At 39.4% G+C, this 16,797-nt stretch overlaps 1 protein-coding gene across 8 annotated transcripts in view; it reads right to left on the reverse strand.

The window, feature by feature from the left end:
* slc20a2 (solute carrier family 20 member 2) overlaps positions 1–16,797 on the reverse strand; it is a 57,804-nt gene that overhangs the window by 30,897 nt on the left and 10,110 nt on the right. The window contains exon 1 of one of the 8 annotated variants that reach the window (XM_077600018.1): positions 8,208–8,356. The exons of 5 other annotated variants lie outside the window; for them this stretch is intronic. The gene's annotated coding sequence lies outside the window, so the exon portion shown is untranslated. Of the gene's footprint in view, positions 1–2,654; positions 2,885–5,085; positions 5,222–8,207; positions 8,357–16,797 lie in introns of those variants that run through there. 2 more of the 8 variants (XM_077600019.1, XM_077600017.1) reach the window with 2 other exon arrangements.

Genomic DNA, 16,797 nt, shown 5'->3' on the forward strand with positions numbered 1-16,797 from the left:
CTCAAAATCAAGTTGACTAACAATAATAATTGGAAACTCATTGTTGTGTTTGAATAGAATCCATTTTAAAAACTGAATAAAATTTCATGCAATCTCCATTCAAGGCCATTTTTTATCTTCCGAGAACCTTGTATAGAAATTTTAATAATGAAAATCTTTCAAAACAGATATTCTGATCCACTGGGATGGATATATTCAAACTCGTTTACGACTGAAATTTGGTAGTTCAGTTGACGTTGTGAGGTCAATTTTCAAACAAGGAGGAACCTGAAATAAATCCTTTGTTGGAAACAAAGGGCAGAGATACACAACACATTGGTGGTATATAAAGATGATGCAGTGTAGTTGCACACCACTGCAAAGAACATCCACAAAAAGAAATATATTGTCGACAACAGCCTCAACTTTACGACGTTCCAACAAGACCACTGTCCGCGGTGCTGATCATGACAAAACTGGTGTTGACACAACACAAACTTCACTTTTTGTGTGCGGCAGCTGTTCTAAAACACAAAGCCGATAATCGGCAGCGGTGGGATGTCACTCAGACAAACACTATGCTAGAAATTCTATGTTTCGTGGATAAAAATTGACATCTATGCGCTTGTTCGTTTAGGAGCAGACGATTCCAGGTCACAAATAACAAGGACGAATGAGACAAAGTTGCCATTTGCTGACAACCTGCCGTTAGGGTGGCCATTTCCACAACATCAAAAAGAAGGTCACTGCTTATTTTAGTGAAAAAAGAAAAATGGCAACATCAAAATGGCAAGATAATAATGCTATCATAATAGAGATTGTAAAAGACGGTATTCATTACAATACAATTTTTCTTCTATGATATTACTACTTACAGAACATGAAAAAGCGATTTTTTATTTGTCTTTGCATCGTACTTAAAAAGTGCAGTTCCACAAAGCAGAACATGTACGGCTTTAAATGTGAAAACTAAATGTGCAAGATATAAAATGAATGAAGAAATAAAATTTGCAGTTCTAAATAGAACTTAAGTAAACAACATGAGAAAGTTAAAGGGAAAATCCATGGAAAAGGTTCATAAAACAAAGAGAAAATGCAGCACAATATTGATGTGACACAAAAGAAACATTTACACGAGTCCAGCACCAACAGTCTAACGTTGCAGAGTGGCTACCATTCTAACACAAATGACAACAATCGAATAAAACTGACTAATTCCTTCTTGAAACAACTTGCCCACAAAAAAAGACTTGTTTGTGCCAGTGGCTTCCCAAAGTTGAGTTGGAAGCAAATTTTGTGGATTATTTACCATTTTTACAAATTCGCTTTGTGTTTAATTTCCTCACACAGTCATATATACCATATTTTCACGACTATAAGGCGCACCACATTATAAGGCGCACCCTCAATGAATGACACATTTAAAAAAAAATCCATATATAAAGCACACTGGATTATAAGGCGCCCTGTCTATTTTGGAGAAAATTTAAGACTTTTAAGTGCGCCTTATAGTCGTGAAAATACGGTACTATGTATATATATATAAACAACCCAATAACCCAAACAAAGAACATCTAAAAGTGACAACATGCTTATGACAATTTTTGGGCCAGAAAAAGAGGAAGAAAACATCTATAAAACTGTCAAAAATTGATTTGAGTGGACTCTTAAGCCTCTTTATGAAGACACAGTGACGCATTATGGCTGAGATGACACAAAAAAACAATCTCACAAAACTACGTTTTCAATCATCAAAATCCTAAAATACATGTAGTAATTCTGCTGTGCTTCAGTAACCTTTTGAAAGTAATGGTGTAAGAAAAATGTGATTGTAATTTGATGGGGGTGACGTCACTAGTGCTACAATGTCGTGCCTCTCCAAGTGGGTTTCAAACATACGCTGTCACCTTTGCTACTCAAGTGTGTTGACTCCTGTGCTACTGAAGCCTGTTTAAAGACACATCTTTAAAAATTGTTTTCTGTAAAACAATAGTTAAAAATTGAGTTGTTTTTACATGAATCTGTCATCAATTTGACATCAACCCTTTTACGTTTTACCTTTTCTTTTCACGGTACACTTCTGACAACCAAAACTCCCAGTATCTTACCCTAAAATATAGAAGGTCAGTCAAATACACGATGACATTGATAGCACTGCACTACCTTTCTCGTTTTCTCCACTCTCCAAAAAGGTTTTTAAACCTACGTTGTACCTTGGTAGTCAAGTTTGCTGACTACTGAGATATTGAAGACCAGTCACAGAGATTGTTGTTACAAAACTGTTAAGCTTGACTTCTTTTTACAGAAGTATGTTGTCAATATGACAGTAGCACCTTTAAAATATTAGGGTTTTTTTTAACAACAATGATATTTTACCAATTTATTTCTCTTTTTTTTTACAGTGCAGCCTGTGAAGCTACAATGTCAGTCTCTGGAAACAATGCAATCCTTCCTCTCACATTTTGCACCACAAAGCTCATTAATCTGCTGGAGATGCCACTGCAGCACGACCGCTACAGCTGGCGCGAAATACCGCGTCACGGGTTCGGGCCCCTGTCGACACGTGGCGGCGAACCGCCGTCGTTGTGATGCACTCGGACGTCCAAGGGCAACGCAACAGATGGGCGAGTTACGACGGAGATGCGATAGAGCGGGGGAAAGTCATCTCCACTCACCTTCGCGTCTCCCCGCATCTCGGAGAAAGTGGCGGGGGTGAAGCGGTCGGCGGGGGGTAAAGCCGGAGGAAGAAAAAAAAGCCTTCAAGGAGGCTGAACGTGAGATTGACAGGAAAGGAGATGTGAAGAGAGAGCAACTGAGGCAAAAAAAGACCGACGAGACAGTGTGAGACTACAGCAGCTATGTGACGTTGCGAGGAGAGAGAGAAGGAAAATGCGACCAGAGCCGAGTCTAGACATGATAATATCCACGTTGAGAACACACGCTGGCCAATGAGTGGCCGTCGATGTGCAAGGAGGGTGGACGAGGAGAGGATGAGGCAGCCAATGAGGGCTGAGCGGTGGAAACGTGCCAGCTGATTGTCAGTGTGGAGTGCGAAAAGCGTTGGCTGGATCAAGGACATTGAAAGCTGGAACTTTGCATTCTAAAAATAAGGTGGATGATTATGAGGATAGCAACATTGGGTGGGGATCAGTCAAAGTCTGCAATTTCTCCAGAAGCTCATTACTCTTTCGCTTCAGCTGGAAATGTATTGAGAAGCACAACATTTACGTAATGAGGAAACTATGGAATTTGGGATTTCTGCAGTTTTCAAGGGCAATTTCTGATTTTTAAAGACCTTTTTAAGATCATTTGGGGGGCAAATTTCATGACAACCTCAAGAAAAATAATCTGTAAATTCATTTGCTGCCAGCCCTTGCAGTTCAAATGGATTGCATCAAATTTACAGTATTAGGCTGAACGGACGTCTATCATTGTCAATGGCACGAAAGGTTTCATTCCTACCAGAAGAAATGAAATACTTTAACTTTGCTCTAACAAATAACTTCAATCATTGGATTACATAATCCAATTTAGCCATCATGTAAAGTATGACACTATTTGATCTCGATTCAAATGCCTTCGGGTGCTCATTACGTCGATCGCGATCCACCTGGCGATGGCCAAGGTACCATTGGTAGATTGCCTGGGAGTAAGATTTGAGTTAGTTTCCTTCGGGCCTGGACAATGTCGAGTTCAGGGGTGGGCAAACTATTCCACAAAGGGCCGCAGTGGGTGCAGGTTTTCATTCCAAGCCATTAGGAGGACACCTTTTCACCAATCTGGTGCAATCAGTGGATTGCAGTCAGGTGCTTCTTGTTTTCTGCGGAAATCTCATCGGTTAAAGTGTCTGTGCTGGATTAGTTGGAGCAAAAACCTGCACCCACAGCGGTCCTCAAAGACCCCTCTGCCCACCCCTGGTCGAGTTTGTACCGTAACGTCGCAACATGCCCACTGCAACAGTCACGCTTTTTTGAACATTCATATGACTCATTAACCAATCGTTTAGGACTCATCAGGATCCAAGTGTGGTGCCGACAGCCTCGGCTAAAATAAATGACCTGTCACAGCTGCTTGTTAAGTCTTTATGTTGAACAGCTTCATTTCAGCAACCTTCGATGGTAACGCGTCTAAGGTGACCTCCCTCCAAACTCAGTACTGTGTGATTGGCTCCTTAAAAAGTATATATTGGAGCAAAAATGTGTCAGCACGCCTGATTTGGAACGACACCAAAAAAATCAAGGCAATTCTGACATTTTGCTGAAAGATTCTTGACATTGAATGAAAAGCTTCTTTTTTTTTATTTCCGATCAGATTCTCTTAAAAAAAAAAATCGGAAATAAAACAAATCAGCATGGGAACATCCCTACTTAAGGTATTGGTGCAAAAACATGCGCTTAGTATGACGGTACTTATAACATACGTGACTACTGGTTTGAATCTAATTTTGGGAACAAATTGAATACCCCAAAAATAGCCACTACCGAATATCGGATCAGAACATCACTTCTTTTGAAGATGCAAATTCACAATATTTGACTGATTTGCGTGCATTAATGCCAAACCAGTTGCTTTATAGATTTGATCACTAACCATTTCACAATGGAAAAAACAAGTATCAAGTACGAAAACGTAAAGATGATCACCGCCAGCATTAACACACTCAAAATGAATTTTAATATGGCCTAGCACCACCAGTTCATATACATAAAGCCCTTGGAGGAGGTATTGATGCGGTTATTGCGCCATTGTCTTGATTCCACAGCCTCATTGCCCACGACTGCACACCATCTCTACCACAATTGTCTCTTTCAATCACACACACATTAGGAACAGTGAGCCTCTATGTTACGCCGTTTAGTCCACCCGACAGAGCTTGAATCACAGCAGGGTGGTCATTCCCCAGACAAAAAGCAGACCGCGCTTCGCAAATGTTTCACAATAATGTGGGAGTTACGATTCACCATGACTTCGGCATGACTAACTAACCAGACGGCAATTGGCTAATATTCAACAAATTATGACAAGACATCACTGATCATCTCTGCCCCTGAACTTGCACACAAATTACCCCAGTCAAGCATAGAATGAAACCCAAAGGTCACTTACGTACGTACACGAGTGAAGCAAAGGTGTTTATATGCAGTCCTGTGCGGTCCACTCAATCATTTGTCCAATGTCCCGTGGTTGTCCTCCCCACCGGTGCCCCAACTGGCCCTGCCTGCTCCGAAGGCTTTCTGCGTCAGCTGCACCTGCTGACTCTGACTGTGTGCACCCCAGCGGGGGCGCTGTCGACCTTCGTGCACGCGCAAGTGCGCACGCAGTACACACTCACAATGTGCTGTGTTATGATCATGTTCAGGAGAAGGGGCGGTGGTGGGGGGGGTGCTCAAGAATGACAACAACAGCATGCATGACTGCAATGAGTGTCTATTGCAACACCACATCCAAGCCTACACACACAAAAATGCAGACAGCCTCCCACTTTTACAGTATATCACCCCAGCCATTTTGTACTGCAAACAAGTTTTAAGTTAGACTTGTATATACACATAATGCCTTCATATTTAACCCTTTCAGCGGACAGATATTCAAAAGTTGACACTTAAGCCTTTAGAGAGTAACTGACTATTTTGGTCATTTAAAGAAATTAAATCACATTAGGGGCGGCCCGGCGGATGAGTGGTTAGCGTGTCGGACTCACAGTGGGGGTCCTGGGTTCAAATCCAAATCAATCAAAAGCCTTTATTGGCATCATACACAGCTGCGTATAATGAAATTGGTGGTGTTACTCCACAAAGAGCATTTTCCCAGTAAAAACATAAATAGGTAATATAAAAATATAAAAAGTCACATCCTGGCAAGGTAAATTCTAAAATTTTGCACAATCTAAGATATTGCACATTGTTATTGCACCCCCCAAAGTTATTGTACAGAAGGGATTGTGTGTCGTGCTAATGCAAGTTCAGAGTCCTGATGGCCGTGGGAAAAAAATCCAGGTCGGTCCATCTGTGTGGAGTTTGTATGTTCTCCCTGGGCCTGTGTGGGTTTTCTCCGGGTACTCCGGTTTCCTTCCACATTCCAAAAAACATGCATGGTAGGATGATTGGATACTCTAAATTGCCCCTAGGTATGAGTGTGAGCGTGAATAGTTGTTTTTCTCCTCGTGCCCTGAGATTGGCTGGCCACCAATTCAGGGTGTCCCCAAGCCTCTGGCCCGAAGTCAGCTGGGATAGCCTCCAGCACCCCCCGCGACCCTAGTGAGGATGAAGGGGTTCAGGAAAAAAAATCACAATAGCAATTTACAAATTGATTATTATCTTATCTCATCTCATTTTCTGAACCTGTCTGCGGACCCTAAACAACTTCCGGTTCGAGTGATGCAAAAATAAGTAATGTTTTTAATCGCGTAATTGTATGACTTTTCTCCAAATATTACTTAACCTCCTAAGACCCAGACTCTTGCAAGGCATGCATTTTTATTTTCTCTTTGATATTTAGGCTAATTGGGACCTGAAGTGAAAAAACAAGGAATTATCTTTTTACATGATGTAATTTGTGAGAAAAATGTCTACATCATAAATGGACGTCAGGCCCTTGTAGTCCAAAATTTAACATTGTAGTGGACACAAGGTCCGAGGAGGTTAAATCTCCTAATATTACGCAACAAAAAAAATTTCTGTGCTCACACAGACTTTACGTCGCCAAAAGTTGATGCCCTAGAAACCAAACAACTTCCGTTTCATGTTAGAAAAAACATAAACAACAAAATGACAGTTTCACAATTTGAATCTTGTAATAGTAGAATCTATAATTTAACATTCATCATATTTTGATTTTAACCTTGTAATAGTTCAATCTGAATCCCGTTATATTCAAATATTTTTTTCTCTCTGACTATTACATTGTATGACTTCTTGCAATTTCCCACGGCACACTGCCATATTAATATATTGTAACACCTCTACCATAGGAAATCCAGGCCTCAATTCTGAGTCACTTTTTCTTAAAACAGTATGGGAAAACAATGAACCGGTGCCAGCAGCCTTAGCAACAAACAGATCCTTTACAACAGCAAACAATCAACTCAACTCCACAGCGCTGAGTTAGTTCTGTTAAAATAGTGTCTAAATGTCAGCTCTCTTTGGTTTCACTTGCCCGCTCCAAAATGGCAAGGTGACTTCTCACTTTCCACTGTTTTAGCTAACACTGCTGTTCACTGTTTGTTTGCGAGAGGGGAGATTGTAACTAAATTAACTATTAGGCATTTAAACAAATAAGGGAAGGATTTATGATATGGTATCAGTTAAACCATAGATTGTAAAAAGATTAGGACAAACCATTCATGACATCATCCATGGTATTAATTGCTCCACACATGTCAAGACGGCGCCATGACAGGCTTCATCTTTTATTTGCAGGAATGAAAAATGATCCAAAACAACACGCACTTATAAGAAATAAAGAAATGTAAGAATGCACTACTTGCCCTTTGAGTGAAATGTAAATGCAACTACAGCGGTCACACAAAAAATGCCAAGGTCTCGTTTCAAGTACTTGCGAGATAGGTATTGCCCATGCAAGTTATTCAGTTTTAACACGAGATCACATGTGTCAAAATGGCGGCCCGGGGGCCAAATGTGGCCCGCCGCATCATTTTGTGTGGCCCGGGAAAGTAAATCATGAGTGCCGACTTTCTGTTTTAGGATCAGATTAAAATGAAGAGTATAGATGTTTATTAAACTTCCTGATTTTCCCCCTTTTAAATAAATAATTGTATTTTTTTAATCATTTTTTTCTGTTTTTAGTTCAAAAATTACTTTGTAAAATCTAAAAATATATTTAAAAAAGCTAAAATGAACATTGTTTTAGATCTATAAAAAACTGAATATTCAGGGATTTTAATCCAGTTCTTTTAATCAATGTATTTAAAAAAATCTAAATATTATATCTAAAATAGTCCGGCCCACATGAAATCGAGTTGACATTAACGTGGCCAGGGAACCAACACGAGTCTGACACCCTTGCTCTAGATCTTTTAACGTATTTTTTTCAAATTTGGTTCGGATTGGAGTCTGAATTGGGAAACCACCGTCGCTTTAGACTTGGCTTGACTGTTAAATTTTTCCGTCAACAAACCACTAGCACAGATGCCTTCATGGGAAAATACAGACCATTCACATCCTGGCTCACTTCAGTTATTGAGCAAAATGAGCATATTGGGAACCTACCTATCAATAAATCTGCAGTTTTCAAGTAAAGCTGGCTGTCCACTGTCCAATTTTTATCTTGTACTCTGTCCTTCTTTCTTGTTCTTGCATGTCAGAGTCATCTTACCCTGCAAGTTCTTTCGCCTTAGTCTTCTAGTGGCATTTCCAAGAATCAGTGGCAGTACCAACTGGAAGAAACCCCCCCATCCCGCTCGCTACCCCCCTCGTGAGTAGATTGTGTGTGCAAAAGAGAAATGTTAATCTGGCTCTGGGCTCACAAGTACAGCAGCGTCAGGAAGCTCAATAACATACCGACTTGATTCTCCTGAGTCCGGACTGGTAATCTAGGATCGACAAGGCTGGGCATCAAAGACAAGGCGCAACATGGAAAAAGTTACATTTCATAAAAAATAGGAGATTGAATGTATCGGTTCCAAGCAGTTCTGACTTCCACACGTAACTGCAAGATGACTTCTTCATGAGAAGGGAGTCGTAAATGTCTTTAACAAATGTTAACGTATGCCTGCCATGTTACATAACCCAGGCAACTGAAACGTGCTCTGCATGAGCAGAGTCTTGCTTTAAGACAAAACGCTACATTGAAACTGTCGGCGATGACATAATCATGGTAAAATGATTCACGAACATTAGTCAAATATAACCAACCATTATTAAATACACACTGTGATAACACTGAATATCATTTATTATAGCCTATCTTATAACTAGAAACAGCCACTAGATTTCCCGATACCAGCATCAAATACCACAAATTTAGGGTGCATTAATAAACCCGCTGATTAATGTAAACTCAGTCACTACTACTCTAGCGGTACAAGAAACAGCCAATAAAAAGACAAACAGTAAATTATTTTTAAAAAACATCTACTTAACAATTTCTTTTTTTATAAAATACTTCAAAATATATAATATATCAAAGATATGACATAAATGTAAAATTGTTTTCCATAGTCTTCTGAAAATATCAAAGCAATTGCTGCAGTATTTTATGGATGGCAGCATTTCATCAAGGGTGGTATTACCAGTAATTTTAGTAGCATAAAATACTAAATGCGTAGAGAGTGGGCTATTTGAATGTGACTGATTATGATTTTAAAAGTTTTTATTAGATTTTCTTTCCCAAATTATAACATAATTCGTAAGTCCCTTGATTTACGAATGCCTCTAAATATTAAATTGTCAGATGACGAAACACTTTGATGTGCAAATGACTGTTCCAATATATGAAAACAAGATCCAAGCTACGAAATCCCCCAAAATGTAAATACATTTCCTGTATCCGTTATTTTATTTTGAAATTGTCCTGCATCCTGCTTGTCACTCCCCTGGCTTCCTATTGCAGCCTCACAACACGAACTCTCTTTTGATCACCGTTTGTCGTCACAGAGTGATTGTCATTATTGGTATGAATTAAATGAATGGTCGCGGGGGGTGCTGGAGCCTATCCCAGCTGACTTCGAGCCAGAGGCGGGGGACACCCTGAATTGGTGGCCAGCCAATCACAGGGCACAAGGAGAAAACAACCATTCACCCTCACACTCATACCTACGGGCAATTTAGAGTGTCCAATGAGCCTACTGTGCATTTCTTTGGACTATAGGTAGACAGACCTGGATTTGAGCCCAGGTTTCCCACTGTGAGGCCGACGCGCTAACCACTCATCCACCGGACCGCCCTGCTGACAGACTGCCTAACATAAAGGACCTGTCACCGCTGCTCGTTAAGTCAATCGTTTCATCTTGGACACACTAAGAGGCTTGCCGCAAGTATTGTTCAATTCAACGCCTTTGTGTTAACAAGCAAGCATGCACAAACAAATGCAATGCTATAAAAATAAATTGTACATTGTTGATTTTGCAACATACATCAACGTAAGTTGTAAGAATCCTCAATATATTTTTAGATAAATAAATAGATCATTTTCACTTGCTCATTTCTTTAGTATATCAACTCATCTTTGTGTGACTTAATAAAGTTCAATGAAGTTCAGTGCTTGCATTATTCATTATTATATCCAATTTTTACACTTTTACTACAAATGAATATTGGCTCCAAATATCGCTTATCGGTCTCCCGTAACTACTAATGAACGCTATCGGTCCTGAAAAACCTCATATGGGTCAATCTCTTAGTATTGACAGGTAGTATGTGTTTGTGATATCTGATGCCTGGATTTACATAAACTGAGACGTACAGTAAGAGTAAGTGAGAGAGGTTCCCTGCTAAGTGGATCTATTGGCCAGTGCCCTCCTGCTCCTAATCCTGCCTACCAGCACATGACCCAGCTAACAGTATTAGGGGCCGCTTTGATTAGGCCTGCCTCTGTGAGCACATAACCGTACAACAGGCAGGGAAGAGACACACGGCGTCCTCGACATCACAGCAATGGTTTCCTTCTGCTTGGACTCCGGCACATGGCACGTATTAACTATGCGTTTAATCTTGGCGCACGAGTGCTACTCGCAGACGTTTCGGCACGAGGCCGGCCGGATTAGGTCTGGCAGTCATTGAGTCAGCGGATTAGCGTTGTGCTGTTATTGTTAGGTAAAAACTAAGAGTAATGCTCAGAAACGTTTGTTGAAGAGAGCATATGAGGATGTGTTTGCACATTGTTCATGAGTTATATTAGAAAGATCACTCATCTCATCTCATTTTCTGAAACGCTTTATCCTCAATAGGGTGGTGGGGGGTGCTGGTGCCTATCCCACCTGACTCCGGTAGAGGCAGGGGACACCCTGAACCGGTGGCCAGCCGATCGCAGGGCACAAGGAGACAAAGGACAACCATGCACACTCACACCCATACCTAGGGGCAATTTAGAGTGTGCAATCAGTCTACCATGCATGTTTTTTGGAATGTGGGAGGAAACCGGAGTACCCGGAGGAAACCCACATAGCCCCAGGGAGAACATGCAAACTCCACACAGATGGACATGAGCTGGATTTGAACCCAGGTCCCCCACTGTGAGGCCGACGTGCTAGAAAGATCTTACCAATGTTATAATTTTACATTTTAAATATTAGTAATCTTCACATGCTGTCAGCATAAGCACCCCTTTCCAAGACACTCATTGGAATCATTGGCTACCATTGACTGTACAAGATGTCCAATCCATTTTGACTGGGAGGAGTGAAAAAACATTCATTCATTCGCTTCTCCCTGTCAAAACATTTCACATTGTCCCTATTGTTGGTCTCCTACAGTTGTTTGAAACATGGCTAACTAAAACTACATAACGCAGGAAAAAAATAAGGTCAGATTTGGGTTCAGCAAAATTTCATAAGAGCAAGCGCTTGCATCAGTGCATCATATTTTAGTTGACCAGTATTATAATTTTACACATTTTCGTGCATGTAGCTCATACTAATATCCCTCACTGTGAACTCCATGAACTAAAATGTGATGTCCATGTATGAGGATGCCAGTCCTTTAATAGTATTTGTTTAACAATCACTATTATTTACTTGCCTTTTAAAAGCTAAAATACGCTCACATTAACAGACGTCAGTGTATGTCTGAAAAGCACTTATGTCTGAAATGGCTGTCAAATTGGAGACAACTATTCCCCACCCAAAAGTGTAAATTAAAACCCCTGTCCAAGGACCGCAGTCCTTCCTAATGATAGTCTAAGTGCAGCTCAATCCCAGAAGAATCGCTGTGTGGAACCAAAGCAAACACTGAGCAACCAAATCCTCGCTTGTTGCCATCTTGACATATCCGCATATTGACGTGAAAATAACAGTATTTAGTTTCATTTAGTGCCAAGGTGTAAACATTATGTTGACAGGCGTGAAGCAGAAGCCTCTTGCGGTCAGTCAATTGACTTACAGTGCCATAATAATAACGTGTGAAGCATTATGCAGATGTCATCAGCTGTTCTGCGTGTAGGGAAAAACCTGGAGAACTTGCATGACATTTAATCCTGCTCCTCAAACTCACAGGGCAGACTTCAACCGAGAATAGCTCCGTCACATTTGGAAAAAACAGTTTGCGCTTACATGCAGGCTTTCTTGCACAATCAAATATTTGGGGTGCCAGTGTATTTTTAGGCTGTATTCGAATCTCTTCATCGAAAAAAGAGAAAATAATGTATAAGTTAACAGTATTGATTGAGCATAGAAAGGACAAGGCAACCTTCCTGGAAATCATATAGTTAGCTCAGTTTGAATAACCTTATTAATTCTTTACAAATTAAGAATTGGCCAATAATAGACTAAGCTTGTTAAGAGCTTAATCACATGATTCATAACTGGCATATGATTGCAATCGTGTTCTCGGCATGGTACCAGTCCACAGACAAGGAAAAAGGTTACTTGGAAGTTGAATGATTATTGAAATGTTTTTGCCAGCAACCTAGTAGAATCATTGGAAATATTGCCAATAGTGCAGCCACGATTAAGCAACTACTTCTGTATCTAAATCTTAATTAATTAAATTAAATTAAAAATGATTTTGTTTTACTGTTCGCTCATTGTCTGCCATTGGCTGCACTAGACGTCCAATCTATGTTGACTGGGAGTCAACATAGATTGGACGCCGAGTGCCACCAATTGCAGTCAAACATTACCATTCACATACAGAGTTTAAATGAATTGAGTGTATCGTTGTCAGCGACAGGCAATGGTTTAATGCACATTTAAAAATGAATTATGACATGAATCGACTACTGTTTTGATAGTTACTGAACGATTTAGAGCATTGTTGACCTCCAAAAAATATCCCAAAAATCCCTTTTTGAGCCTCTAGTGGTAATTTTACAAGTAATATCAAATAGCAATATCCTTAGTTATTTTTCAATTGAATATTGTTTTTATTTTGGGTTAAATAAAGGAAAGCATTCTCATTGTTTATTATTTGTTCATGTAATAAGGTGTCAATTTTAAAAAGAAAAATAGTACATTGTCTCTTTTTTCAATTTGTTGAAGAAAAAAAAGAAAATATACTTTGATTTTAATAGTCCTTGCTGAAAGTAGATGGTTATCTTTCTAATGACTCAAAATAAGACATTGGCAAATTCTTGTTTTTTTCCTATGCAAACATTCGTCGTTTTTTAGCTCCAATGCACATTTAAAAAGTCTCAAAAGTAAAGCCCAGACCAATAGAACAGTAAATAACATGTGATTCAAATTTGAGCTGTGAAAAATATTGAGTGACTAGTCGACTATAAACATTTGTGTCAGCCCTATTTGCAACACATACATAGCAAGAAACCAACAGTTATTATGGAGAAAAGGCTACCATGCATTTGCATTACAATCACTTGTGCTGTAAAACAGTATCTTCTTTTGATTTGACCATATCTTTATGGCACTATAATGTCTTATCAGATTTATTATGTGGAATTGTCTAAGAGAACAGAGCAAAACCGAGGTACAATTGGAAATACCCTTTCCAAGATATATTTCTTCCGTCGGTGACAACAAATGGAGTTCTGTTAAAATTCAACTGCTCTTCTGTGCAGAGTACTACATACCTTCATACCTCCCTATCTTGAGTCATGTGCAGTAAATTGCAGAGCGTGCCATTGGTTAACCATGTTAATCCCCAGCCTCCAAGCTTGCCTCTTTCTGGATTTTACCGTGCAGGCAAACTGCCCCACCTTCCTACCCTGCCACCGCCTGGGGTGTCGCATGTCTGCCGCTTGCATTGGTTGCTAAAGATGTCTACGAGCAGGAATGATTTAGCCGGAAATAGCTACGTGACATGAACACTGACCAGCGAGCCAGCTGCTCATCCCTACATGGAGCCCTGCCTTCGCCCTACAGTCAAATTCAGCTTGGGCCAGTACCGACATGACTGTTTGAACCAAAAGAGACGGGTAATAACAAACCAACCGCACACTCAAGTGTAAACAAGGGAAATATGGAAAACGCACTACAATCCTAATGAGGATAAGGGATACATGGAATGGATTAGTCCAGGGGTGGCGAACAAGTTTGAGCCAAATTTTTAAACTGTGAGAGTCAAAGAAAAAAATCAAATCAGCCAAATTATTTTTTTAATATAATTTACAATTTGGTTTTAATGGGCCCTGATGAATTTGAGTCTGTTTTAAGAGAGATTAAAAATAAGAGAAACAAAAAACGAGGGAAAGAGTCTATACAAAATATGATAGGAAGCAAATAGAGGTATTTATTTTGACCGCATGTAATGGCAATAATTTTGTTCGTCTAGTTTTCAGGAAATTGAAAAGAATTCATCATTAAAAAAAGTGCTGATCACTTATTGGTGTTGAGTTGTTGAAGATTTCAACATTTCCAGAGAAAGGAAGTAATCAAAACTTGCCTTCTATTTCTTTTAATATTTCTTCTGCCAGTGTATAATTCTTATCAAATTTGTAATGTAACAATGAATTACAAAGACCCTTAATTTTTTTAATGACTTTATGTGAAATGTAACTGTGTTAACAATTCATAAAGGCACTCGTTTAACTCATCGGCTGCCATTGCTAGCGCTAGATGTCCAATCCATTTTGCCTGGGAAAGGTCGGCAGCGAAGGATTGGACAACTAGCACCATCAATGGCACAGAAATTTGTCCCGCTGCCAGCCCTCAATTTTCCCAAAACAGCTATAAACTACATGAATTGCTGATGTTTTTAACAGTGCTTTGCTATTTTTGCCACCCTTAAAAACTCCAAATAACCTGCGGTGAAATCATGACTCATCCGAGTGAACAAGCAGTCTGGGATAAACTGTACTTATAAGGGAAGCAGCAAAAATTAGGTCCTCACGGTTTGGCAGCCAGTTCCGCCATTAGCATGGTGAACACCACATCGGCAGATGAACAAGAGAGGCTTTATGCTAGTGAGCTTTGATAGGGAACTAGCAGAAGGCCAACAGTAGACACTGAAACACAACCAAGCCTGAGTCAAGAGGGTGAAACTGAGCCAACGACATACAACAAGAAAAAAAACATATACAGTCGTACCTCTACTTACAAAATTAATTGGTTCCAGAACTTTTTTCACAACTTGAAAATTTCGTAAGCAGAGCAGTACTTTATATCTAAATTCTCTCTTCAAACAAGTACCAACTAAACCCTTTAAAATTTGTCAAACTGCCCCAATTTTGTATGAAAGATGTGAGAAACACACAATAATGAGAAAATTACAAGAAAATTATTTATTAATGTCTTAAAATGAATAACTTCTTGAAACATGGATAGTGGTTGTTGTGAGCCAATGAGAGCCCAGTAGAGTGTAGTGAGGTTCTAAAGTGAGAATCAACAATATTCTGACAATATTTTCAGAATAAAATAACGGATAAGGAAATGCATTTACTTTTTGGGTTGATTTTGTAACTTGGATCTTTCTCTTATCTCGAGGCACTCATTTGCAGATTAAAAAAAAGCTTTCGTAACCTGAAAGTTCCCTACCTAGACGCATTCATGAGTATAGAGGTATGATAATTGTATTGTGCTTTCCTTTTGAGATGAGGTCACCAGAAAAGAACATACAGGAAGCCAAGCGTTGCCTGCATGGCGACACATCTACTGTAGTGATTGCTGTAATTTATTGTCTTACAGAGATACACATGTGATTGAATCATGGAGCAAGAACGATGACGATAGTAGTCGTGATTATAAATTGTTCATTTAAGAGTACTTAGAAGAATTCCCTGAAAATGGTTTGGATTCATTTTGATGTCGCCATGATTTAAGTTATAAAAATAAATATCACGCAAGCTGTGAGTTCTCACTCTTTCTTTCAGCCACGCACATGTTCACGCTTTTCTTGAAGTGCGAGCATCGAAACATGGTTCAGCATATGAAAATGTGTCTTTTCCAAAACTGCGCTGAGTTTGTTGAATGCTTTCCTAATTCATATGCTGAAAATGTAAAATGAAATAAAATGTATATTTGAACTAAGGCCTCATTTTTGTTTTGAGAGGAGGAAATATTCTAACCAACATTTTCTACAGCGTTTATGTCCATTCACAGTGCTAAGCAATGCATTTTTAAAATTGTTTTACAGTCTTCATAATGAAGTATTGTTGAGTATTCCAGGTTTTTTCCAATTAAGGGGTTTATAAAAAGGGAGCATTTTCATTCAGAAGGAAGAATTTGGTTGCATTCTAATCAGATCCACTGAAGCTAGGGCTGCCACAAATGATTATTTTTGTAATTAGTTGACTATTCTATTTCACCATTATATAATGTTTTTTACCGTTATATAAATCTAGGCTTTTCATTTTAGGTGTATGATTACAAAGACCATCTGCTATCATTGAGGACTACAAAAATCAGATAGCTCACATCCAACTTTGTTAATTGAAACATGAATACAATGTAAATATTACAAATATACATAATTTAACGCTGCCTGGTGTCAGGTTCACCCGCCTGACTTTGGTGCGGTCTCAATTTCCGCTGGTATGAGTTGAGTGTGAGTGTGAATGGTCGTTTGTGTCTCTGTGTGCCTTACAACTGACTGGCGACCAGTCTAGGGTGTAGTCTGCCTTTTACCCGAATACAGCTGGGTTAGGTTCCAGCAAACCCCGCCACCCTTTCGAGGATGGGCGTTATGGAAGATGAATGAATATATAATTTAAAAGGAAAATATTTACTGTGCTTTCCCTTTTTTTTAATTA

The sequence above is a fragment of the Stigmatopora argus genome, chromosome 5, assembly GCF_051989625.1.
Source record: "Stigmatopora argus isolate UIUO_Sarg chromosome 5, RoL_Sarg_1.0, whole genome shotgun sequence".
Lineage (NCBI taxonomy): Eukaryota > Metazoa > Chordata > Actinopteri > Syngnathiformes > Syngnathidae > Stigmatopora > Stigmatopora argus.